Genomic DNA, 25,225 nt, shown 5'->3' with positions numbered 1-25,225 from the left:
GCTGGTAGTGTTCACTTCCTCTAGAGCCTCCTCCACTCTCTTTTGTACCCAGGCTTTTGAATCAGAATGATAGGCACAATGCAAAATATATCTTTTCATATCAATGTAGACTACCACATGCATGTTTTTTTGTTGCAGAGTAAAACATTGTGCAGGGCTTGGAGATATACAGGATGTCAAAGGAGGGTGGTTCCTAAGTGGAGGAGCAGTATGTTTTTTTTCCTCGCTGCTCCAGGGTGAGAGAGTTCATGGTCAGTAATCGAGTGACCAGGGAACCTTCTGTTCTCCACCACTCATGATCCCTGCATTACGTGGTTTAGGGTTGAATGCACTGTACCAATATTTCAGCATTACTTACATCTACTTATAATCTTGATTTACTTACATCATCATTACTTATAGTTAAACTGATATTATCATGTGCTAGAACAATTAACAGAAGTATTATTGCATCCACAATATGCAGGGCCCAACTTTTCTCAGCCAGTTATTTACAATGCAACACTCTTCTACTATTCCAGAAATATTCCATACTACAAGCAAATTTGAATGATTCTGCACAGGGTCAAAGATACTTATTACAATATTCCCAGCATTCCGAGGGTGAAAATTACAGTGAGCTATTATTTCAGTCTTATTTTCAGCTGTCCACAACACAACCAAATGGACTTCTCCCTTTCTACGGGCCAGACTGGTAAGGAACCGTTCACGGTAGCGCCATGGTATGAGCAGGTCCAGCCCAATGCTGGGCCTACTTCACACCATGGCTTTCCTTGGTCGGAGGTAGTATGCGTGGGGGCCGCACAACAATTTTGTAGGGAACCATCCTCTTCCTCATGTACTGGCAAAACCTCTTGGTCATATAATGGCGAATTCTCTTCTTTTTCAGGGGAGACATTTCCAGCACTTGCACCCTGAGATTTTCTCCACCTTTCAGCCGGAGCGCAAGTCTTTTTACAGCTGGATGCGTGCGTCCATGATTGGAGGCCTCGACACTTGACCGCTGTTTTGGTGGTGAACAGTATCAAGAAAAGTCCTTTTCACCGAGGATGCAAGGCTGTTTTTTGATGGTGCACTTTCACTTGCACCCAATCTCCTGGCTGAAAGTGATGATAGGGTTGTATCTGTGCCTTGGGCAAAACCCTTGATATCTGTGAATATAAGGTTTTTACACAACTTATTAATGAACAATAATAATCCAAGACAATGTCATCAGCCAAATGTATTTCTAATGCAGATGGGGTACTGGTGGCAAGACATGGAATCTCATTGGTCTGCCCATTAGGAAGTCATGTGGGCTAAGGCCTGTTTTCCTATCTGTAGTAGCTTGCATGCACATGAGAGCAATGGGCAATACACCAGTCCATTTGAGGTCAGTGTCTGCACAGATCTTTACAAGTTTATTTTTAAGTACCCCACTATTTCACTCAACCTTTCTAGCTTGCTGGTGGTGATAAGCACAGGGAAAGTTCTATAGTATTTGGAGGGTCTTGCAAATGTCACCCATTATTGGGCAGTGAAGTGAGTGCCATTATCAGTGGCTATGGATAGTATAATGCCAAACTGAGGAATAAAGTCTTTGCACAGTATTTCTGTTCCTGTGTTTGCATCGGCTTTAATACAGGAGTAGGCTTCTACCCACCATGAAAGCATACACACAAATAACAACTACCTAGTCATAATTGCGACATTTAGGCATATTTATGAAATCTGATTGGAAATGAAAATGAAATACCAGCATTTGTAAAGCGCACAGCTACCTCCGGAGAGGTGTCTCGGCGCTGGGGGCCATCAGGAAGATTAAGCGCGCTATTGCCCAGAGTCACATGGTGCTGGGCTAACCTGCCGCCAGCTACAGGGAACGAACCATGAACCCTGTGATCTGGAGTCAGGCACCCTGGCCACTGCGCCACACCTCTTCTCACTTCAAATGGGACCCATGGTTGTGGATGGACAGCTTGTGTAGTTCTGGCTGCTGTCAGAATTAGAAACCTAAGTGGTAAATGGAGAAGAGTGCAGGATTTAAGAAAAATAAATACAATTGTGATTCTATGTTGTCCGGCGGTGCCGAATCCAGAAGAAATTTATTTCCAAATTCCATCAGAGGCAGAATCGTACACAGTCATTGACTTGTGCCAAACATTCTTCTCCATTCCTCTTTATGACTATGGCCAATTATTATATGCATTTCAATTTCAAAATAAAAAGGTGTTTGATGAAAGTCCTTCAATTCTGAGTCAAATCCTGAAGAAAGATCTAAACATTTTTAGATTGCCTTGTAATACTGTTTTGTGCAGTACACTGATGACATACTGGTTGCATCCAAGACGACAGAAGACTGTAAACTTGACACAATGGAATCATTTAGCTGCCAGTGGTCACAAGGTTTACCCTTCAAAAATGCATTACTGTGAAAAGGAAGGGAATTTATCTTGGTCATCACATAGAAAAGGGAACATGGAAAGCCTCAAAAGAACATGTTTCTGTAAATACACCCGCTCTAGAATGCCTGACTATAGTTTAGAATTGTATCTTTTCTGTCACAAGAGAAGCGGTGGGCCTTACTATTTTAAAAAAAAACATATTTTATTAGTTAAAAACACGTATAGGGCAGAGCTCTGTGACACAGAGACTTCCGTAGCATCAATATACATCATTGTGACTTTGACAATTTTCTCACATACACAGGAGAAAATGAAAGGGCATTACAGTTGAATCAAAAAACATACAATCCCCCTACCCCCCACCCCCATTGCACTGTCGACCATTCAAAAGGAACATAACCAGTCAATGCCACAAACCTACATTCACTATGTGTCACTCCCAATGGGCTTCTATCCCACCACGTGGACATGAGGGGCACACCAGAGGAGAGGGGAGAAATTAAATCCGGTCTGGGCGCTGGGTAGGGGCAGGTTCTAACTCCAGGCCGCGATAGTCCGCCCAGCACTTCCTAATTTTGTAGTGTTTACGAGGACACCCCCTTGGCACAGAAATGGGAGCCTCCAAACCCATACAAAAGTCTAGGCCATTCTTCCATGCAGAGACGGAAGGCGCCACTGTTGCCTTCCAAGCCCTGGCAATGTCTTGTTTGGCTAAAGTAACACCTAAAAGCATAAGATGGCGTTTATAAACATTGCCCGCAATACCTTGGGCCTTACTATTTTTACACAAAAAACTGAGGAGTCATGAGATCTGTAGCATATCTGTCTGCTGTGTTGGATCCAGTAGTTGTACGTCTTCCTGGTTGTTTGCGGTCGGTTGCAGATGTTTGCACTGCAATTGAACAAAGTGAAGGAATAGTAATGAGATACAGGTTAATTGTATTTAAGCCACATTCTGTTTAGATCCTCCTGACTCATACACAACCCCATTATACGACAAACAGTTGACTGACAAGATATGAACAAGTCATATTAGCAGGTTAAAGCATGGCAATCAGGAGATGTACCAAACCAAGACCAGATATTAAAGAAATTCCTCGTGAAATGCCTGATCTGACTTTATTTATTGTTAAGTCTTGTTTAAGAGACCAGTGTGGTGCACTGAAGGCTGTCTATGCAGAAATGTTTGATTTCTGAAATCCTGAAGCCTCAAATCTATCTGCTAAAAGCAACTTCTTCACAAGTGGTAAAGTTGGTTGCATTGACAAGAGCTTGTTGCCTGTCAGAAAACCTAAATGTGACAATCTATACAGACAGTCAGTATGGTTTTGAAGTGGTCCATGATTTTGGGCAACTGTAGTCATAGAGTGGTTTTATTAAATATTCTGGAGCTCCCATTAGGAATAGTCTTTAAATACTTTTTTAAGTTTAATCAGCTTTATTAAGATTAAAGTTACATATAAATGAGCAATCAATATAACATATGTATCTAAGAAAATGCATATGAACGATAACAATGCAAAAAAGAAGAAAAGAGCCTATTACAATTTTGTAAAAAATCAACGGGAATAAAGGGAAATAGGCCTGGGCGTAGTTCACAGAGTTTTGCTATGCGGAACTTTGCGAAGTTACAAAAAAACTCTGAGAAGTTCCGCGAGTGGCGGAGTGCAGTGCGAACTGCAGTTTGTGCTGGTATTCCTGCCGCTCGGGTAGATATTCTACCCAAGCTGCAGCTCGCGCTCGTGAACTTACTGTTTGTGATCGCGAGCGGGGAAAAACTCTGTTGCACATCGCAAAGGGGAGTTTTCTGCATTCCGCGAGCTGTGCGGAGTGCAGAAAACTCCGCGAACGGAGCGAAGTTCACCACCCAGGCCTAGAAATAAGGTTAAAGGGAAAGGGAAATATAAGTCAACAATTGTAGATTGAGTGGGAACATGAAGTAGTAAGTAAAAGTAATGTAATGTTAGAAATATGCATAAGAGAAACAGTGTGAAAATATATTTGAAACAAAGCAGAGACAATTACAATTTACGAAGGTTTAAATTGTTCAGAACATGTACAATTAATATGCTGTTTAGCAAGAACATTTAGCATTTGGCTATTCCTTAAGGACATGGCTGTACATAATAGAATGGACAGTGACCATAAATGCTCTTACTTGTCTTTAGAGGGCTCTATGATAGTGAGAAATCCAAACAAGGCCATTAGGGCGGTAGGGGATATCCTCCAATCAAACATCAGGAAAACTATCAAGTGGGACTGGGTATCCAAGCATCCTGAAGCCCTAGAAATAATAATGGTAACAATTGAAATAGAAAAGATCCACAGTCTTTCAGTGAATCAGAGATTAACAGATCTCCAGGGACTTCCCAAAACCCTCTACAATAGGATTATCGATATTTTAGCCCAGAATAGAAGAGCTGGCCCTCCTAGGGGTAAAGTGGTGGTTTGATACAACAAGGCTTTTAGGGCAGCCAAAGGGGTCCTGTCGAGGGCAGTGAAACTAAAATGCAGGGAGGCCTGGGTGAAATACAGAGCTGCCTACAACAGAGATATAGATCAAGCAAAGAGAGAGCGGGAAGGTGAGTTGTGGGAAAATATGTATACAGCTATGCTAACGAAGGATACTAGATCTTTCTGAACGATTTCCTCAGATAGTGACACAGGCGCTAAAAGGGATGTTGAGGTCTTTATTTAACCTCAAGAATGGGTGTCCCACTTTGGTGATATATATTTATGCCAGAAGAGTTAGGAAGGGGAAAAGGGGTTCCTTTGACTAGTCACGGGGCAGACAGTGACAGTTGCCTGAAATCTGAGCTTAGCGAAACATTGGCGTCTATAAAATCTTGTCATGCTTCTAAAGCCCCTGGACCAGATATGCTACCAAATAATCTATATCTGGCTGCCCCGGAACTCCGGGGCCCCTACATCAACGTACTCTTTAATGCTATATTACAGGGAATGGATATTCCCCCATAATGGAAGTCTGCAGAGAGGATTTCAATTTTTTAAAGCCCAATTAGTTTGATCAATGCACTACAAAACTATTTCTGTACACAGGTGTTGGCCCATTCACATTCTTGGATGCAAGATGATAATATGCTATCAGAATTACAGGCAGGCTTCCGTAGCAATGTTAGCACCCTAGACCAGGTGATTCATTTCAACTGTGTATTTTGGAATTCAGCCGTGATCAGCAGTGGCAAGCTATATGAAGACTTTGTCGACATGCATGTTGCATTTGATTTAGTCCCCACGGATTCTCTATGGAGGGAGCGCTATAAAATGGGCCTTCCAAGGAATCTAATGGACATTCTTATTCAGCTTCACTCGGGCAATGGCCCCAGAGTAAGATGGGGGATCAGGGACAGTTGACGGACCCCTTTAGGATAGATTGTGCTGTCAAACAAGGCTGTGTCCTTGCACCAAACCTATTCTCCCTGTTTTTAAATGGTGTAGTCTAGCATCTGGCTAGGGATGGGTGTGATTTGCCATAAATGGGGGGCCACTGGGTGCCCGCCCTACTCTTTGTGGATTATCTGCTACTGTTACTGAAATCTCCCTGGGGACTGCAGCAGCTGCTAAATGATTTAACTGCATTTTGTGGGGGACGGGGGCCTGAGTTAAACAGCACAAAAGGAAGTGTATGGTTTTTAACTCAACACATCAAGAGAAAATGTGTTCACTAGAAAATGGAAAAGAAAAGGTCCATGCAAAATATAAATCTGGTGCTTAGTTATGATATGCACACTGGAAAATGGAAAAGAAGAGATCTCTGGAAAACAGCAATAATGTGCTTACTAGAAAGCTTGGTGAAAGCTGTCAATAATTTGCTAAGTAAAGTGGTAGAAGTGACCTCTAACAGAAATGGCAATACTGTGGTTAGTGAAAATGTTCTTACTAAAATTATTGTAAAACTGTAATCAATGAAATTGTGCTCATGGAAAATGGTGTTATAGTATGCTATTGCTTAATCAGGTGTGGTAGTTAATACAAAGGGGCATCCTAGGACTAAAGGAAGCAAGCAAAAGCAGTCTAGAGCATTATTTAAACAACCAGGTTTCGATTTTTCAGGATGACATGGGACAGGTGATCTTCCTAATGGTACAAGGAAGAACTTTACACAATTGAACTGCTAAGTTAGACAAAAAGCGACCTCTTACTCTAGCTTTCTTTAACCCCTTCTGTGCCACGCCCTTTCCCCCTCCTGTGCCGGGCGTTTCATTAGTGGGCGGGTTTCATGACGAGATAGTCTCGTCATGGGCACAGCGCGACCGTGCTCCATGACGAGACTATCTCGTCATGGGCACAGAAGAGGTTAAGCAGTAAACCATGACTAAACTGCCCATCAATGGGAACTGTTATCAGGAAAATTTGTAGAATAATTTTTATCCTAAGGTAGCAAGGTACAGAGTTAATCACGGAGTTCTTTAGAGTACCATAGTGCCAATGCCCTGTTGCGATGAGGAAAAATCGTTTCAACTGAGGCATCCGTATCAACGGTAGTAGAAATTCAATTATTAAGATAATCTGTAGACATAGAAATATCCAAAGGACCCAGAGGACAGTTAGATTCAAGTGCTAAAGCAAGATGAGGGCAACTGATTCTTGAACACGGTCCATATGAAAATGCTGTGCTTCTCGCACCCATAGCAACTTTATTAATTAGATATGGTAGTGATTAGAGTATAGCAAAATGGTGCCCATACTAATGTAAATGGGTTGAAAACTCTGACCTTTTGTTTAGTCAGTATGGGATAGAGCATGTGCCCGGCATTATTTGTGGAATGAGAATCAATCTGGGTAAATCCAAGGGCTTCTATGGTGTCTAAACAAATTAGAGGGCTCAGCCTTAAAGGTATCATCTAAATCTAAATTCAGATCACCTAGAATAATGAAATTACTGTATTTACTGGGGCTAAAACTTCACATAAAGCAGTGCAAAAATGTAGTTTTGTCCCAGGAGGAAAATTAAGTGGAGTTGGTATAAGACGTTTTGCTCAATTTAAGATTAGAAAGCATGATTTCTCCTAAAGAAAAAGGAGGGAAGTTAATGATGGAACAACAGGTAAGGGCAAAACAAATGGCTACTCTCCTTCCTAATTTGTCCTGGCAGCCTTTATGTATGGTAGAATACAGTCAAGGCAATATCTGGGGCTGAAGGTTTACAAAGTCGTGTTTTAGCAAGAAAAATGTCAGGGGGATGCTGGTGAGCAATGAGCTTAAAAATATCTGCCTGATATTAGGAAGCACCTTTACACTGAAAAGGAACAGCTGAGCAGGCAGTGTGTTAGAAGCCATATCTACTTGGTTCAAATGAAATGAATTGTGCATATCTGAAATCTGGCATATTGAAAAATTCATAAACAGGGAAGGGAGTGACAAACTTCTTTAATGAGAGATAAGGAGGAGAAAATGGAATAAATAGAAAAAAAACCTTCAATGGTACTGGAAGAGATTATGTTATTGTTACATATTTCATCTAAGTGACTCAAAGCCAGAAGTTCCTTGGTAGAGTAAGAGATCTTGATTGTCTCAAGAGTCCGAGAATTGAGAACCAAGATCTCTGGTGCATGGTGCATCCTGGATGCAGACAGACCTGCCCTTAGCATGCTGGCAGTGCTCCTGCTGTGAGGAAAAAGTGGCAGTCCTGCTAATCGAGATCGCCACCTTCCAAAGCCTTTAAGTTTAAGGTACAACAACTTTAAAAACAAATAAAATGCTAAAACCCAAGATGTATGTTAGCATCCTCCTAGGAGGACATTAGCAGATATAACACTAGATCACACGCTTCAAAAACGTGTAACTCCCCTACCCCATCAGGGTCTCCAAATGACAAATTGCCAAAGTAAAACCAATGAAGTCGTCACAGCAAAAAACAATGCTTACTTCTTAAGCCTTGGACTTATTTTAAGTACTCACCTCATCCCATGTGACAAGGTAGTGATGGTGAAACAACAACTAGCATGCGAACGGCACAAGATGGCCGCCGCTAGTGGAGACTAAAGTGAAGGAAAAATGGGGGTCCTGATAGTCAGGCTATTGGACCTCAAAAATCTTTAAGATAAAGGTATAAAACTTTAAAAGCAAATTAGTTGCCAAATATGTATGCAAGCAACCCTTCAAGGAGGGTGTTGGCAGATATATAAAAATAAATCACTCGCTTCCAAAACTTGTAACATCACTTAGCACAGGATCACCAATAAAATGACAAACACATTCCCAAAGTAAAACCAATGACTGTATCACAGCAAAACTAAAAAAGGTGAAGTCCCTTTGCTTATGTTGACAATGGCATCAAAAATAAAAGGGATAAAGCTCTCATTGGAAAATGGTAATTACTGACTGTAGGAAAGTAGGATCTGCTTCTTATGGTTACCCCCACTTTTTCCTAAATGTGATACTGTTTTTGACTAGCCTGACTGGGATCCTGCTAATCAGGACCCCCAGTCTATCTCCCTAAACTGTTATGATATGCACTTTGGTACACTCCAGGTTGGATACTGAGGTACCCTTGTCAGTCCTAGCATATGGTACCCATGCACCCAGGGCATAGGTAACCCAGAGGCCTCCCAAGGACTGAAGCATGTATTATGCCATCCATGAGAGTCCATGCAAAATGGAACTACAGGCCTGCCATTGCAGCCTGTGTAAGATGATGCATCCACCACTTACTTAAGATATAGGTTTACTATATCTAAGGGTCACTAACTTAAAACCTATAAGTCACCCCTATAGCAGGCCTTGACAATCCTGAAGGAAGGGGGCTTGGTTCTAAGTGAGAGGGTGCCACTGCATGAGCAGGACACCCCAGCAGCCTACGGAGTCCATTCTCCCGGGTTGTTAGTGAAGCAGCCATTTACGACATATAGAGTGGCATTATACGACCGCATGATGACCAACTCTAAAACGGCTGAAAGCAACCCTATCGTGTTTGGTGTCAAACATTGTGGAATCATACCCCCACACCAGTAACCGGTGTGGGAGGTATGATTCCACCCCTCAGAAGCGAGCTTCATTGGGTCCCTGGTGTTCCCGGAACCAGCCTTCTAGTCCTGGGCAGCCCAAACGGGTTGCTGCCGAACAAAGACACATTTCTGCCCTCGTGCTGCTGAGCCAAGCTCGATCAGGGGAAAGCAGAACAATAGGCATCCTGTCCCAGGGAGGTGTGATCACCTCACAGACAGGATTTAGTGTATTAGCGCTGGGTGGGTGTGCTTGCCAGCGGCCGAATGTCAGCATGAATGGCACATTTGGTGTTCCTGTGCATAGTCCAATTCAAACAAGTCCTGGGAGCCGTTGGCTCCTGCTCTAGCGCTAAACTGGACATGGGAGTAACCTCCACACTGTCCAGACCCTCCCATGGGAGGGTAACCTGAATCTGTCCAACCTTCTCCCGTGGATACAACAGGTCTTACCTGGTTATAGGACCCTAGATTCGACGTAGACAAGATTCTGATCAAGAAACCACTGACCTTCGACCATCTGGATACTCTGTACTTCGTTTGGGCCCGACTTCGTCTCCCTCTCAGTTCAAAGCATCGTCTGTGCCTGTGCACCAAACAGGCTCTGTGCAGAACCTGTGGAGCATGAAGGACAGCTGAAGATATCTCCATTGGAGTGAAGGAGTCACTCCCCTGCATTCACAGGCACCACATCACGCTTGACCTGTCTGCTGCTCCTGAGCTCCTACGGAGTCCGAAGGCTTCAGCAACACAGGAGGTGGGTTCCTACATCCCTCGAGGTCCGAAGCTGCCCTCTTACCAAGTTTGAGTCCAGAATCCCTTGTGGGGGCTGCAATACCGGTGCCCCTTTGCACCGCGTTCATTTGCAGTCGCATATGCTTGTTGATGTTTCCTGAGCAAGTGCATAGGGCTCGGAGTAGCCCCAACCTCTGGCACCATTTCCTACCAAGATCTCCAGCCTCCTCACACCAAATGCTCCATGGGCTGCTGTTTGGTGAAATCGCTTGAGATCCTCTCGCGACTACTGTGCCTCCAGCCTATGAGCCCACTTGAGGGTCAACTTTGCTTTTCTTGGGCTCCCCTGGTTGCTCCAGGCCTCCCCTGACTCCCCTTGCTTTGGTGAGTCTCCTGGACCTTGCTGGTCTGAAACTGTAACCTTCTTTGACCTTCTGCATGGGTTGCCATTCCCAAAGCTTGTTGGTGCTCCTGCCGGACACCGACCCCTCAGCTCTCGACATCCTTCATGTGACAGCTCGTATCCGGCTCCTGGTCATCCTCGACGTCTCCAGGTCCCCGTGGCTGCAGAGACAAAAAAAACCTCAACACACCTGAAGCATCTGACATCGGTGGGCATTCGTCTACCGAGCTCCTGGTCTCTCCTGAGTGACCCAGACTCTGTCCCCTCTGCTTTCAGGTACCCTTCGACCAGAATCCGCCTTTGGATTTCAACGGACACTTCTCTTCCTTCCAACAGTGGCCCTTCTTCAGAATCCCCTATTGAGATCAACAGCGGTTTCCGACGCCACTTCAGGGGATAGGTAACTCTGGTACTACGGTATCCACGTGTAGGGTGGCTCTCCAACCTCCTAACTGCCACGGGGTTTCTTTGAAGTCCATTGGGAAGAGTCCATAAACTTTAAAACTTCAACCGCGATTTCCCCATAGAATTGTACGGAGCACACAGTCGTGTTCCCTCACTGCACCTGTCCTCCGTGGGGTCCCTACTTACTCACCTTGGGTGGTTCCTTGAGGTCCCAGCGATTGTACGTACTCTAGACACTGTCTTGACTCGAGTCGTGGTTCTTATACCACTATTTTTGTATATGGTTTTGTCCCCCCCCGGGGACCACTGTGTATTAGTGCTAATTTACTATTGTTTCTGTGCTACAGTATTGTATGCTTGGTGAGTATCCTCATGTAGAGGGTACTGTGTCGTACTAGAGAGTGTTATGTTAATAAATACATAGTTTTATAACTACTGTGTGGTTCTCCTTTCATTTAACTAATTCTATAAGGTTGCATTCTGGTAAAACAAGCTGCTTAACATTCCTTCAAGACTAAGCCTGAAGGCTGCTCTCCACAGCTACCACTTGGATAGCTTTCTAATGTTATCTTTGACCTCTTAAATCACCATAAGGATTGTTTGGACTGGTAAAAGGTGCCCACTTTAATTAGTGGACGGCATATACAACTTCTCACACTGACTTAATGAAAAATAGTAATAATGCACCTGATTCACATAAGGGCCTCCACACTCAAGGCGGAGGCTTAGCAGTTGTATGGGAGTCTATGGACTCGGGGTGGAATCTCATTGCGGAGTTTCCGCCTGAGCGCAGAGGCTCCTCCACAAGTGTGGAGGCACTTTGTTAATTAGGCCCAATGTTCTTAAAGTGAAGAACAATAATGTTCAGATATTTCTCACCCAGTCCTTTATTTCATTTTGATTCGAGGTCTGGGTTTTTTAAAACTTGCATTCTAGTTCTTGTTGTTCAATATTTCCAAGTGTAAATTTAGACTAGAAATACCAGAATGGTCCGGATGAACAGAAACTTGTGCCAGAACAGAACAATTTGAAAGCTTTTTGCACTGATGCACTTAACACAATTAGTGATAATGTACTTGATATACTAACATAATACAGAGTTTTAAATACAGCGCTACAAAATGATTATAGCAAGAATTTTGACTATAAAAATATTATGACACAAAGTACATTCAAGAACGTATGGATTTTCTATACTTAACTCCACATATATGTACCTCGCTTATATGTAATTTTGTACACAAACTAATGTTTACTTTCTTTATACTTTGGTAGTCGATATTCTGGCTACGATAGTTTTGTAGCACAATATTTTTCTTCTTAATATTCTGACATACAGTCATTTTACTTACCACCAAAGTGAAATGGCACTATGCAGCACACATAGAAACAGCAAATCACCATGAATGATTGTGTATGTGCAGGAAGGTGTCCCTTCATTCGCATACACGATCATTAAATAAATGGCGAGTTAAAACTTCTATGTGTGCTGCACAATGCAGCGCATATAGGAGTTTCAAACCGGCATTTTGGATTATTTATGTGCAGGAAGGGACACCTATGGTGCAAGGGTGCCTGTGTTGGCACTAAGCAGCTTAATTTAGCGCCAGCGCTAGGGTAAAGGCAGGGGTGTGCCACATTATTGTGAATACGGTGCATCCCTGCATTTTCAGTATGACGGAGCGTGTCGTTAGCAATTTTTGCTTAATGTCATGCTTTGCCATTCTATTGTAAATATGTCCTCATATGTCCACTCTTTCCACAGAGGATATTGCATGTCCTTGGACAACCAACAAAAACTATATATCCCTGTGACTGAAAGAGCCTTACAGATAACCCTGGGCGTAGTTCGCGAAGTTGCACTACGCAAAGCTACGCAAACTGCACTTCACACTACGCGAGCTACGCGTAGCACTTCGCAAACTGCGTAGTATCCTGTTCGCACTGTGCAAGATGTCGTTTTCAATGATTGCACAGTGCGGACAAGCATCCGGCACTGTGCAATCATTGAAAACGGCATCTTGCACAGTGCGAGCTGTAGTTTTCTGCCGCTCGAGTAGATTTTTACTCGAGCGGCAGATTTCTCAACGCGGACTGGTAGTTTCTCATCGCGAGCGGTCGCGAGCATACGCGACCACTCGCAATGAGAAACCTGACCTCCTCGCGTTGAGAATCTCACCGGGATGTTCATTTTCCATGCTCGCGATCGGCAACTTGATGTTGCTGATCGCGAACAAGGAAAAAGTCTCGCCGGGATGTCATTTTGCTTGCTCGCGATCGCCAACTTGATGTTGAGGACCGCGAGCAAGCAAAAAATTACCGCTGCACTACGCAATGCTACGCTACGCATGTTTGCACTGTGCTACGTGCAATTTGCGTAGTGCAAAGTAGCGCAAACTTCGCAAACTACGCGAGCGTAGCGCAAAGCTTTGCCCAGGTTTACTTACAGACATGATTGTATGTTACTTTTCTAGATCAAACATTTGGACAAAAAAATTACAGATGTAAACATTAGCACTTATTTCTATTTTTCCTATGTACATACTGTTGTAAACAGCTTCTCGCTCGTGTGTGATGTATTAATGGGGGAATCTCATACCTGTGAGATTCCACGGTATTGTTTGAGTGTGGACATTCCTTGAGGGGCAGTTTACCACTTGCCAGCAAGGGATCGGTCCGCTTCCAGTTGTTGTCCTCCAATAAAGCCTCCAACCTGTGTATATCCACGTTGTCTTCAGAGTCTTCTTCACAACATATTTGGCTACGAGGATGGGATTTTGATGTTTGACAACTATTTAGAAGCCCTGGAAGGACAGGTTTTCCGTGCATCCAAGAAGCAAAGCTTTGTTATTGAGTGTTCTGGGGAAAGAGGGTCAGAGAGTTTTCAGATATTTACCGCAGGCCTTAGAACCAAATGGTCAACCGTTTCAGGATGTATTTAAAGACGCCAAGTGTAGATTGGAAGTTAGATTTGCTAAAGAGGAAAATCTAGTTATGACAAGGTATAAGTTCTATACTCAACCCGAGAGGGTCGATGAGTCCATAGATTAATTTGTATCTAGATTACGTGAGTTGTCGACCAGGTGTACGTTTAGAGATATGACAGCTGAACCGAACAGAGATCAGTTGATAGTTCAATGTAAAAACAAGAAAATACAAGAGAAGTTTTGGGCAGCAAGGATCCCACATTGAGAGATGCTATTGATATAGCTATGATGTTGGAGCAGTCAGATCTATGTATGCAGGAAATAGAAAAGAAAAAACAGGAAAGTGAGATATCAGAAGTTGGGGCTGTAAGTAAACCATTAGAGACAGTAATAACGTCAAAAGCCAATAGTAGATTCAGTAAAAACTGTGGGCCAGTTAAACAAGTTAACAAAGTGTGCAATCCTTGTGGGAGTGCTACTCATAGCTCTGACTCTGTTTTGCTAACAAAGAATACAGAGAGTGGGGCCACACTGTTCATTTCGCGAGAACGTGTGGAATGATATCGCAGCAAGGTAGCATTACTATTGGAGATTACTTCAGGCCAACGGAATTGAGTGACAGGATCCTGAGTGTAGGTAATGAAGAAGGGGGGAGTGGAGAGAAGTCAAAGGAGGAATAGACCTAAGGCGATGTTTACCATAAATGTTGTGGTGTGCAGCTCATGGTGAGTACTGGGTCTGTGTATACTATCATTCCCAGGTCTATGTTTGAACAATAGGGAGCTAACTGCTCTTCAACCTAAACATATTTACCCAGGAGGATACCAGGGAGAAACTATATATATTGTAAGGTTTATGGATGTCCACATTGCATCTGAGGGAAGAAGTACACACGGTAAGGTGTATGTAGCGGAACATGGTCCACAGATCCTGGGGTGTGTACATCAGTCCGATTTACATATCATTGTTAATGTGAGGGCACCATCCCAGGAGATGGTAGCGGACGATAAATCGGTCACTGATATCCTGGACACAGTTAAACATGTATTCAGTGAGAAGCTGGGTCTGCTGAGGGGGTATGCTCACCAGGCTGTACTGGATAAAGGGGCTATTGCAGTTCAGCATAAACTCAGAAGAGTTCCAGTAGTCATATGACGAAGTTAAAAAATGAATCCGTGAAATGTTACAGGAACGTATTATAGAACCAGCAGAGGCATTCAATTGGGTGTCTCTAGTAGTTATTACAAGGAAATCTGATGGGCGTTTGAGATTTTGTGTAGATTTAAGATCACTTAATCAGAACATTGTAGCAGACATGTTTCCATGACCTAATATTAATGAACTGGTCTTGTTATTGAAAGGAGGAAGGTATTTTTCTAAACTGGATTTAAAGAGCACATACCACCTGATAAAACCGCATGATGATTCCAAGCAACTCACAGCGTTCATCATGATGGATGGAGGGAACTTTCCAGTTTACTTACATCCCTTATGGACTTTCATCGGTGGCAAGCGTTTTCCAACGCATGATTTCTGAAGTGTTTAAAGGTTTTGAAATATTTTGTACTTTCAAGACGATATTTCGATTTTTGGCAAGACCATCAAGGAACATAACATTGTCTTGAAACTATCTTTTACATAGGATTGTTGAAGTGAGACTCACTTTACGTCAAGATAAATGTTGTTTTTTGAAACAGCATGTGGAGTATTTAGGGTATATTTTGTCATCTGATGTAGTCACAAAAAAAATTGTTGGAAGCAATTGAATTGGCTCAGAGTCCCCAAGATAAGGATGAATTGAGATTCTTTATGGGACTTATTGAATATTACGCAAAGTTTTTCCAATGGTTTGCTAATAAAACTGAGTTGTTAAGGGCACTACTGTGGAGAGGTTGGAATTTTGTGTGGACTCAGGAGCAGGAGAAATGTTTTAAACTGATAAAAAAGATATTTGTGAGGCTGGTATCTTAGTGCCATTTGATATCAAACTCAAATCAATTATGATGGTGGATGTGAGTGCCACTGGTGTAGGTGCCATACTCTCTCAGAAACACAGCGGTGGTGAGAAAACTTTGGCTTTTGCATCCCGGACGCTAACCAATGCTGAAAGAAATTATTCGGTGATTGAGAGAGAAGCGTTGGCGGCTGGAAGTGATGTGGTATACTTTAGGACCTATGCCTGGGACGCGTACTTGATCTTAAGGTCGGACCACCAGCCCCTTGTTAAAATACTTCTCCCTGGTGGGGTGGTAATTGCAAGGTTGGCTGTCAGGATTCAGGAGTGTCGTTATGTTATAGAACACATTCAAAGTTGAAAGAATTCGCAAGCAGACTGTCTATCCAGATTGTCGGTGGATTGGAAATTGGTGGATGGTTCTGCTGTGGCTGATAATGAAATTGAGGGAGCTGTTGCATCTGTGCAGGATATTGTACTGGAGGGGGCTGGTGCCTTCACTGAAGAGGATTGGTGTCAATCTATGGATGTTGATGAAGCCCTTAAGGAGGTTCTACGCATGGTGGTTTCTGGGAAAAGAAGAGAGTTGGTTTCGGTTCCTGTGCTGCCTTTTGTCAAGATGTTGAATGAATTGTCTAAGTGTGGGGACAGTACATTGATTAGAGGTGAGAGATGTGTACCATCTGTGAGCTTGAGATCTTAACTTATAGCAATGGCTCATGAAGGTCATTTGCGGCAGAGTTTGATGCAGCGATGTCTCACAGCACAGTTTTGGTGGCCGGGGATGGATGACCAAGTCACGGAATGGGTTGTAAGATGCGGTGTGGGCAAAGAGGGTGATAAAAAGGCTTTGTGTGGGTATGCAGTCTGTCAAGGGACACATAATGAATCCAGGTAAAGTGCTTTCTATAACCTACAAAGTATTCTCCAATATCATGGACTCAATATATTGTATTATCAGGGATACTGTAATTATGAAATAATATAATTCGACAGTTGTGGCGTTAGCCGCATAATCAAGGGTTTGCAACATTTGTAACATAGTCCAACATCTGCTATATAATTTGCATATTTTACCCCCCAAAGTAATTCTAGCTCAAAAAAATAAAAAGCTATTAAACAAAAACCTCCAGATATAGTTTGAAACAGTGGCAGATCCTTTGCAAGGGTTAACAGAGCACCTTCCAGCTTCTGATTGCTGTATTCAGCTATTCATCATCATCATAATCTTTATTTCGGTCACTGTGGACCATAAAAGCAATAACATTTCACCATATTTACAATAAAAGAGTAAGATTAGATGAAAATCAACACATTAATCCAGGAAAACATTTTTAAACAACATAAATTACTTAACAATTGGTACTAGTGGCTTTCATTAATCGGTTTCGGATGAACCACATCGTCGTTAAAAATTTGGCAACGGCAAATACAGTTGGTGCGGATATGTCTGACTTTAGGACTCTGTAAGCAGGGTAATGTTCCCTAAAACCCAAATTTCTAAGGAGTGGGGTAAGCCAGTATTTTCGGGGTGTATTGTATGCAGGGCAGAAAAAAATAACATGTATATCATCTTCTCGCCTAGATGGACAATTTGGGCAATTCACTGTAGAGTGTGTTTCAGACCAGTGTGCAACATGTGCCCTCAGGGGAAGTGTACCATAGCGCCACTGCATGAAGAGCTTCCTTGTAAGTTGGGGAGCTATATCGTCAAGGACTATTTCCAGATGATAATGATCTTTAATAGTAAGAAACTGATTAGAAAGGGATTCCTGGTGCAGGGACTCAGTTGCAACCTGTAGCTTGTATTCATAATACACCTTTGATAGGGTACTACGGGATATCCTGCAACAAGCATTCTCCGGGTTTGACCACAGATCCGGCCTCCCCAACATATCAAAACTATGCTTGATATATTTAAACCAGGGTATTTGTAACAGTTTGGGGAGGCGCAGAATTTCTGCCAGTTCGGCTCTATAGCTGGCCAGATCGGGTGAGCTCCATAATCTACGCCAAAAAGTCAGGGGTTTAAGACCCAACTCCTCGGAAATAGGTCTAATACCAAGGTCAAGTCTTAACGGTAGAAGTGGGGTGCTAGTCGGGAGTGCAGCCAGTTGTCTAATAAAGTTATTTTCGGTAATCTGTAATTTCTTGCAGGGTATGTGTCCCCATATCTCACCCCCGTAGGTTACTGCCCCTCTAGCCTGAGTTTTATAGATGTGAAGGGGAGGGCCGAGGGGTTTGTATGTTGACCCAGACAACATCCTGCATATGCCACCCGTGCGTTGCACAAGTTTCAAGTTCGCCTTGTTTATGTGAGAGTCCCAGGACATAGATTGAGTAAGGGTTACCCCCAGGTATTCAAAGGATGAGACCCGTTCCAATCTAACGGACCCTACCAAGGGGCTTGGACGTGATGAGGGTAGCGGGTTGAAAATCATTAACTTGGTTTTAGTCGCGTTAACTTCCAATCCGCGACCCTCACAAAAATTTATGAAACCGTCCAACACCCTCTGGAGGCCCATAGGGGATTTAGAAAGCAGCAGGGTGTCATCCGCGAACATAATGGCGGGCACCCTGCTGCCATTCAACCTGGGTGCATCAATGTCTCTTAACCCTCGCAGAATATCTATGACCCCATCGACGAAGAGGCAGAACAGGGTTGGTGCAAGGACACAACCCTGTCTGACCCCCGTGTCTACGGGGAAGCTATCGGAAAGGGCTCCCCCTCTACCACACCTTACCCTAGCAAAATTGCCCTGGTGCAATCTCATTAGCATAGATGTGATATCGGCCGGAACATCTAGATCTTTTAAAACTAACCATAGCTTGTCTCTAGGTACCAAGTCAAACGCCGCTCTTAAGTCAACAAAGACGCTATACAGAGTACCGCCCTCAATTAATACAGTCTTCCAGTATAACAGGTTAAAACGGAAGATCTGGTCGGTGGTGGAGACCCCCTCTCTGAACCCAGCTTGATACGGGCTCAGTATCTCCTGTTCGTCCATCCAGACCTGTAGGCGATTTAATAACAGTCTGCTGAACAGTTTTTGGGGAACGTCAATCGGATTGATAGGTCTGTAATTGGAGGGGAGTAGGGGGGAGCCCTTTTTATGTATTGGTACTATATCAGCACCCAGCCATGTGTTTGGAATATCCATTCCATCTAAAATAGAATTAAAAAGAATTAGTAAGTAAGGGGCCCATACAGCGGGTTCATGTTTAAATAAATCTCCAGGAAGGCCATCTAGGGCTGGGGCCTTTCCTGAGGGTAGCCTTCCTATCGCATCTTGTACCTCTGTTAATGTAAATGAAAGACTGCTCGGTTTATTTGTGTCGAGGGTAATGGGGTTAGGTCGGGGATCATCAAGTGCACTATATAAAGCTTTAAAATGGTTTTCCCATGCGGCGGCGGAAATGTTCGGCTCAGTTGCACTGACCAGCAGTTCTGAACCTGTGTTCACAAGCCGCCAGAATAGGCGGGAGTCTCCTCGTGCCAAAGTAATTTTGAGTTTCTCCCATTTATCATATTCCCATTCCTATTTGGCATGGTGAATCAAAAGTTTATAGGCAGAGCGTTTTGCCCTAATGTCCTCGATACCCTTCCTCTCCTTTAATGCATTCAGAAGGGCGGTTTTAGCCTTCCGGCATGTGGAATTATACCAAGTAGGACGAGGGAGGCGTCCAGTATTCCCATGTTGGGGTGAAAAGAGGATGTCAGACACTGCGGATATTAGTTCGTTGTGAAGCGTGCCCCACACTATCCGATTTTCGGGGATAGTGTCGTGCTCCATACTTATGGAGGCTTTTTCAAATATAGGAGCAGCCCGGGCATAGAGCCTGGATAGTTTCTCTGGGGAGGAGGCTAATCTATCCCATTTTACTCTACGTCTGTTATTTGCCAGGGCTAGCTCTTTTTGGAAGGTCGGCCTCTGTTCCCTCCTGATCACGGGGGCGGGGAGGTTATATTCGAGCTCCAAAGCATTGTGGTCACTCTCCATCCTTGGGGATACTCGGAAGTCCTCAATGAGTGGCCACGTTGTTAGGGGAACAAGAATGTAATCCACTCTTGATTCCCTGCCAGCTCTGTTATATGTGTGTTTCGGAGGAATATCAGATTTTATCCGACCATTGCAGGCCCGAACTCCGAACTTTAATGTAAATGTTGTAATTTGGACAGCCAATGGTGTCCAGACTCGAGGGCCAGGTGCCTCAAGGGGAGGTATAGACCACAAAACATCCTCTTCGTCGGTCAGGGCATCGGTCGGACCGTAGAGTGGCTCAAAGTGGCAATTTAAGTCACCACCAATCAAAAAAGGGATGCCATCCGGGATTTCTCTCAAGACATCCGTGAGTTCCTCTATAGTGCGGGATTCATGTCCGTTATTTACTGGGCGGGAATAAACATTTATCAAAAGGAGTTTATCTAGGTTGGACCATTCCAATAACACAACAAGGATGTCCTCCTTGGTGAGTGGGTCCATAATTGCACTGCACCCTAAGTCTAAAGCAACCCAAGTTGCGAGGCCACCGGAAGGACGTCCCATGCCACCCCAGTTTGCCCTAGTGGAAAATGTGGCATAACCTGTATAAGTTAATTCATCGCGTGCCCAGGTTTCTTGGAACATACATATGTCTTTGCTTTTGACATATGCGTTCCAATCTGGGCAGTCCAGCTTATTAGTTATGCCCGCCACATTCCATGATAGTAGTTGTAATGGAGGGGATATGGTACTATCATTATATCCAATTAGGGGTTGAGTTCTGTTAGGAGAGTTCTGCTGGAGTGGGCTGGCGTGTAAATTAGAGGCTTGGGAAATCACCGGCCTCCCATAGGGAGAAATATCAGGAACTAGGCAGGTGGGTTCGTCCGATGTTATTACAGCCTTCAAGAAATTAACTTCCTCAGTTGGAGAGTGGCTGTACACATCCATTTGCCTACCATTCCTGCACTGTCAATCTACCAAATCTAAGTTAGTATATCTATTCTCGGTCGGGAAAAAGTCAAGAAGAGGTGTCCCAATCGGGTATGGAGGCATAGATTCCCTATGAACCCACCTGCAACCTCTTCTCAATACTGGTTCCCAACCTCCCATTACCCGATCTTGTAGTGGTGGTGGATAGAAGAAAGATAGTGGTAGAACTTGAATAGAAGTTCCTCTGTCACGGTGTGGCCAGTTAAGTATGTGGGTGACTGTCCTGGGGTCTCTAAAATTAACCAAGATACAATCTCCATCAATAGATTTCCTTGTACCTCCCAGCCACGAAGCTCTTCTAACCATCAGGATCTCACTCTTTGCACCTAAAGGGAGCGGTCTATTAGTGGAAAGCCAGTTAATCACTTTGTTTTTAAGGGCTTCCACCGGTTCTTGTGTAGAATGTTTAAGCTCGGGTGTGCCTGCTAATATAATTATGTAAGGACTGGCTTCTGGTGGTAAGTTAATTGACCTCTGGTTGGGGTCGTTTTCTTTGCTATGACTCTTTATTGGAGGTGTGGTGAGCTTCTCTCTCACACTACTGTTTGGTATCCGGCCAACAGCCTGTAGGTCGGGTTGTGTGGGAATGAGTGGGGGCTTTAAGGTGTTGGTAGGAAGGGATAAATCTTTGGTTGCGGGGTGTGTTTTATTGCCCTCATGGCACCTCCCTGTAACCAGTGGTCTATTATCTTTTGAGCAAGTAACTGAAGAATGACACAGTTTCTTTTCAATGGTCTGGAGTACAGTTTCAATTTTTCCTAGCCGTACTTCCAGAGGTTTGAGCATTATCCTCATCAAGTTACATATGTCAGAGAGGGTAATGTCCTCCTCACCAGGGGCAGCACAGCCATCCGGGGATTTCTCAATTAGGGCATTAGATGGAATACGACCTTTATTTTTAGGTGTAGTTTTCCTTTTATATTTTGTACATTTCTTCCCCCCGTCTGTTACGATGGAGTTATTCATCAATTTCGGATTTTTCCCACGTAAGCTCTGGGCATTCTTATTTTTAGGGATGGCTCCTTCTCTCTCCCCCAACTTCACCGGTGTATTCCTTTGGGCCTCAGTGATATTTCCCTCCCCGGCATATGACGTGATGTCAGAAGCAGTTGTAGGATGCGTCGGCTTTGGTAAGGGTAATGACATTATACTGAGGTCAGCCGAAGACAAAGTATTACAGGCTGTGTCAGAAGCAATGGCACTGCATGTGCCGGGTATATCAAACATGTCATCAAGACCCCTATCCCCGGCTACTAGTAAGTTACTTTCAGGTCTTTGCACAGGGGTGGTTACAGAAGCTAGGGGACCCAGAGACGATCTCCTTACCCACTCAATTTCTTGGGAGATGCGTCGTTCGAGCGTTGTAATATCCTCGATAAGTAATGTTCCTGCTTTGGCAAAGTAGCTGTCCAGGGTGCTTTGGGGCTTCCCGGAAGCCAGCATAGTCTTACTTCTAGTCTCCCTAGAGGTCATATTTCGAGTGCAGTAATTAACAGCTAAAGACAAATCTAGTAAAGGGAGTAAATATAAAGTGGCCCAGGTCCGTTCTCGAACGGCCTCAAACGGCCCGCTCTTTGCCCGGTCTTCGCCCCGAGCTACGTCCCGCGCGCGTTCCGCTAGCGCGTTCAGGCGGGGTCAAACAGAAGAACAAGAAGGCAAGAGGGGGTCAAACAGAAGAACAAGAAGGCAAGAGGGGGCGGGGTCGGGAAGAGGAACCAGGTGAGTCTAATCAGCTGAGCGCTGAGCACCGTGGTCCTCGCAGTCCCGCAGCAGAGTAGTGGAGCAGCCTTCCCCCTTCAAACAGCAGAGCGTCCAGGCAGGTCCTGAGGCAGTGAGAGGCACAATGGGATTGAGCACCAACCAAGTTTCTAAGCAATCAGACCCAACGAGCGGCCCCCGCGAAGCGGGGGCCGCGAGGCGTGGATGGTGGAGGCAGGAACGGGAAGAGGAACCAGGTGAGTCTAATCAGCTGAGCGCTGAGCACCGTGGTCCTCGCAGTCCCGCAGCAGAGTAGTGGAGCAGCCTTCCCCCTTCAAACAGCAGAGCGTCCAGGCAGGTCCTGAGGCAGTGAGAGGCACAATGGGATTGAGCACCAACCAAGTTTTTAAGCAATCAGACCCAACGAGCGGCTCCCGCGAAGCGGGGGCCGCGAGGCGTGGCGTGGATGGTGGAGGCAGGAACGGGAAGAGGAACCAGGTGAGTCTAATCAGCTGAGCGCTGAGCACCGTGGTCCTCGCAGTCCCGCAGCAGAGTAGTGGAGCAGCCTTCCCCCTTCAAACAGCAGAGCGTCCAGGCAGGTCCTGAGACAGTGAGAGGCAGCTATTAATTGTGTACTAAAGAAGTGCAACTTGGACCAGAGTGTATGACAGGCTTGCCACAAATTGTTTCATCCCTCATCTCATGGCCACCAGTGAAAAGACACTATCACACGGCCCACTAGAAATACTTGCACAGAATAAGTTTCCAGTTCAGATGTGAATGCCATGCATGGGTTCCAATTAAAACCTCACCATGACATGGTGGATCACTCCAGATGAGTTCATCCTTGCTGTGCGGCAGGGTAGATGTGGCTGTTTAGTAATGGAGAGACCATAATTCCCAACTCACCAAAGCCTTGCTCCCTCACCAAGGCTGTGTTGCGTTCTCCCTGTACAATGACATGGTGAAAATGGTTCTAAGGTTGGCAGGTCTGTTATGAAATAGTTATTAAAAGGAGAAAATAATGACATAATACAGCAGAGGCGTGTGCTGCATAATGTCACAGTATTTGTATTTTCCTATCACACATACTGTCAACCATGCCAGAGATATTTGGTCACATATTGCCACATAATTCTAGGAGCCCTGTGAATAATGCACCATTTGCCACCAACTCTTCCAATTACTTGTTGGCTGGCAAGCCCAATTTGTATTGTGAAGTGTAATTTGAATTTGTTAAAGTGTTATTAAATGTAACGGGATAATATGTTCTGCGGTACACTATTGTATATTATTTAGCTACAGAATTATTAGAGGGAGAAAGTCCAAAGCCCCTTTGAAGATGCATTTAAATGCCATCATCATCACTACAACACAACTGGTCCAATACACCTAAAACTGAACCACATGGCAGACAGCTTTGCCAAGGCACAACACCCAACTCTATGGTTTACAGCTCAATGTCAATTTGACGCAACTATCTAGCCCTGGCCTTTTAAGAAAACAATGCCTCCTGGTAGGTGCAGTCTTCGCTTGCTTCAATTTAACCAAATGAAGTACCACACCTGATAAAAAATATGTATTAAAGGAAAGCGCAGGACTTGATATTTTGTGACGTGGATCCATATGGTAAACCAACCCTTCCACTGTAGCCATTGAGTTTTTAGCCACGTAAAGACACGAGAGACCATTCACTAAAATCACAAACACCAACTCTCCCCCTTTTTCTTTCAGTTCAGGGCGGGTGACCTGCTGTTTTTTGTTTATGAAAAGATAACGAAGTGGCAGCCGTGTTACCGCTGTGACTCTCCAGGACAGGGGTACGTACCCCTGCCCTTCGTTCTCATTTATCACCTAGTGAAGTCGATTAACACACCTGAAAGGAATGATTTGTAAACGAAACGCCCAGGGCTAGAGCATTGTGCCCTTGGTGACAAGCAGTCATCTGGTAGCCGTATTTACTGTATTAATGACTAACCACGCCAGAGTGGGGCCCACACAAGGTTGTTACTGTACACTCGAGACCATCGCCATCGCAACCGCCTCTGATGACTTGATCAGTCGGCCCCAAGTGAACGAACAGAGGGATAAATGTATGGCGACGAGAGCAAAGTGACAAAAAAACGAGTCTGCAGCCAGCGCACGTCCCCCAGCGCTTTGACTATCCACCGGCTTACCGAGCGTGTTCTCGGCCTTCAGAGAAAAGCTGTTTATTTATTAGCCAGCTTTGGAAGTATTAATTGGCCCTCCCTGGCTCCTGTTCAGCAGAGGTAATCAGCGGAACATTTTCGGCATTGCTGGCATACTTGTCGTTTTCCCTCCTGCTGAGCGGCGCGGACCCTTCGGTACTTCAAAGGGCCCGGGGGCTTGGGCGGGGTAAACAGAAGCAGGTTGCAGCTGAGGGGGGATTTGCGGGAGCCGTGTATAGGGCCCCCGGGGATTACACACCCGGCTCAAAGGGGATTTAAAGCCCCTTGACTCAGCACCTGCAGCAGGAGCAGGACATGGGGTTGTGAGTGACGCAGGCAGTCCCAGCCGGAAGTACGACAGCAGCCGCAATAGAAAGAGGGCTGTAGATCCGCCACCCTTTCTTTGTGTCGGTGGCTCCAGGTGTCCTTCACCCAAAGTCCAGGGTTCTACAGGTTGTGTTAATTGTGCAAACCCTGGTGCTATCTAGTAAGAATTTCTAGTCACATTGAACTTGATACCACTTGAATCATTTCTCTATGTCGTGCCATCCCGGAGTGATCATTAGTTAAAGAGTTGGTGGCACTGGCA

The 25,225-nt window shown here is 44.5% G+C and overlaps 1 long non-coding RNA gene across 1 annotated transcript; it reads right to left on the bottom strand.

Annotated features, from left to right (window-relative positions):
• Nucleotides 1-2,178: 2,178 nt before the first annotated feature.
• LOC146813801 (uncharacterized) lies at nucleotides 2,179-24,945 on the bottom strand. The gene is made up of 3 exons (XR_014962444.1): nucleotides 24,625-24,945; nucleotides 4,543-4,668; nucleotides 2,179-3,276 (listed from the first exon to the last, which is right to left on the bottom strand). It is a non-coding gene; the product is annotated as an uncharacterized LOC146813801 (long non-coding RNA).
• Between the last annotated feature and the right edge of the window lie 280 nt (nucleotides 24,946-25,225).

This window comes from Triturus cristatus, chromosome 6 (genome assembly GCF_964204655.1).
Source record: "Triturus cristatus chromosome 6, aTriCri1.1, whole genome shotgun sequence".
Taxonomy (NCBI): domain Eukaryota; kingdom Metazoa; phylum Chordata; class Amphibia; order Caudata; family Salamandridae; genus Triturus; species Triturus cristatus.
This window is presented reverse-complemented; position numbering and strand designations above follow the sequence as displayed.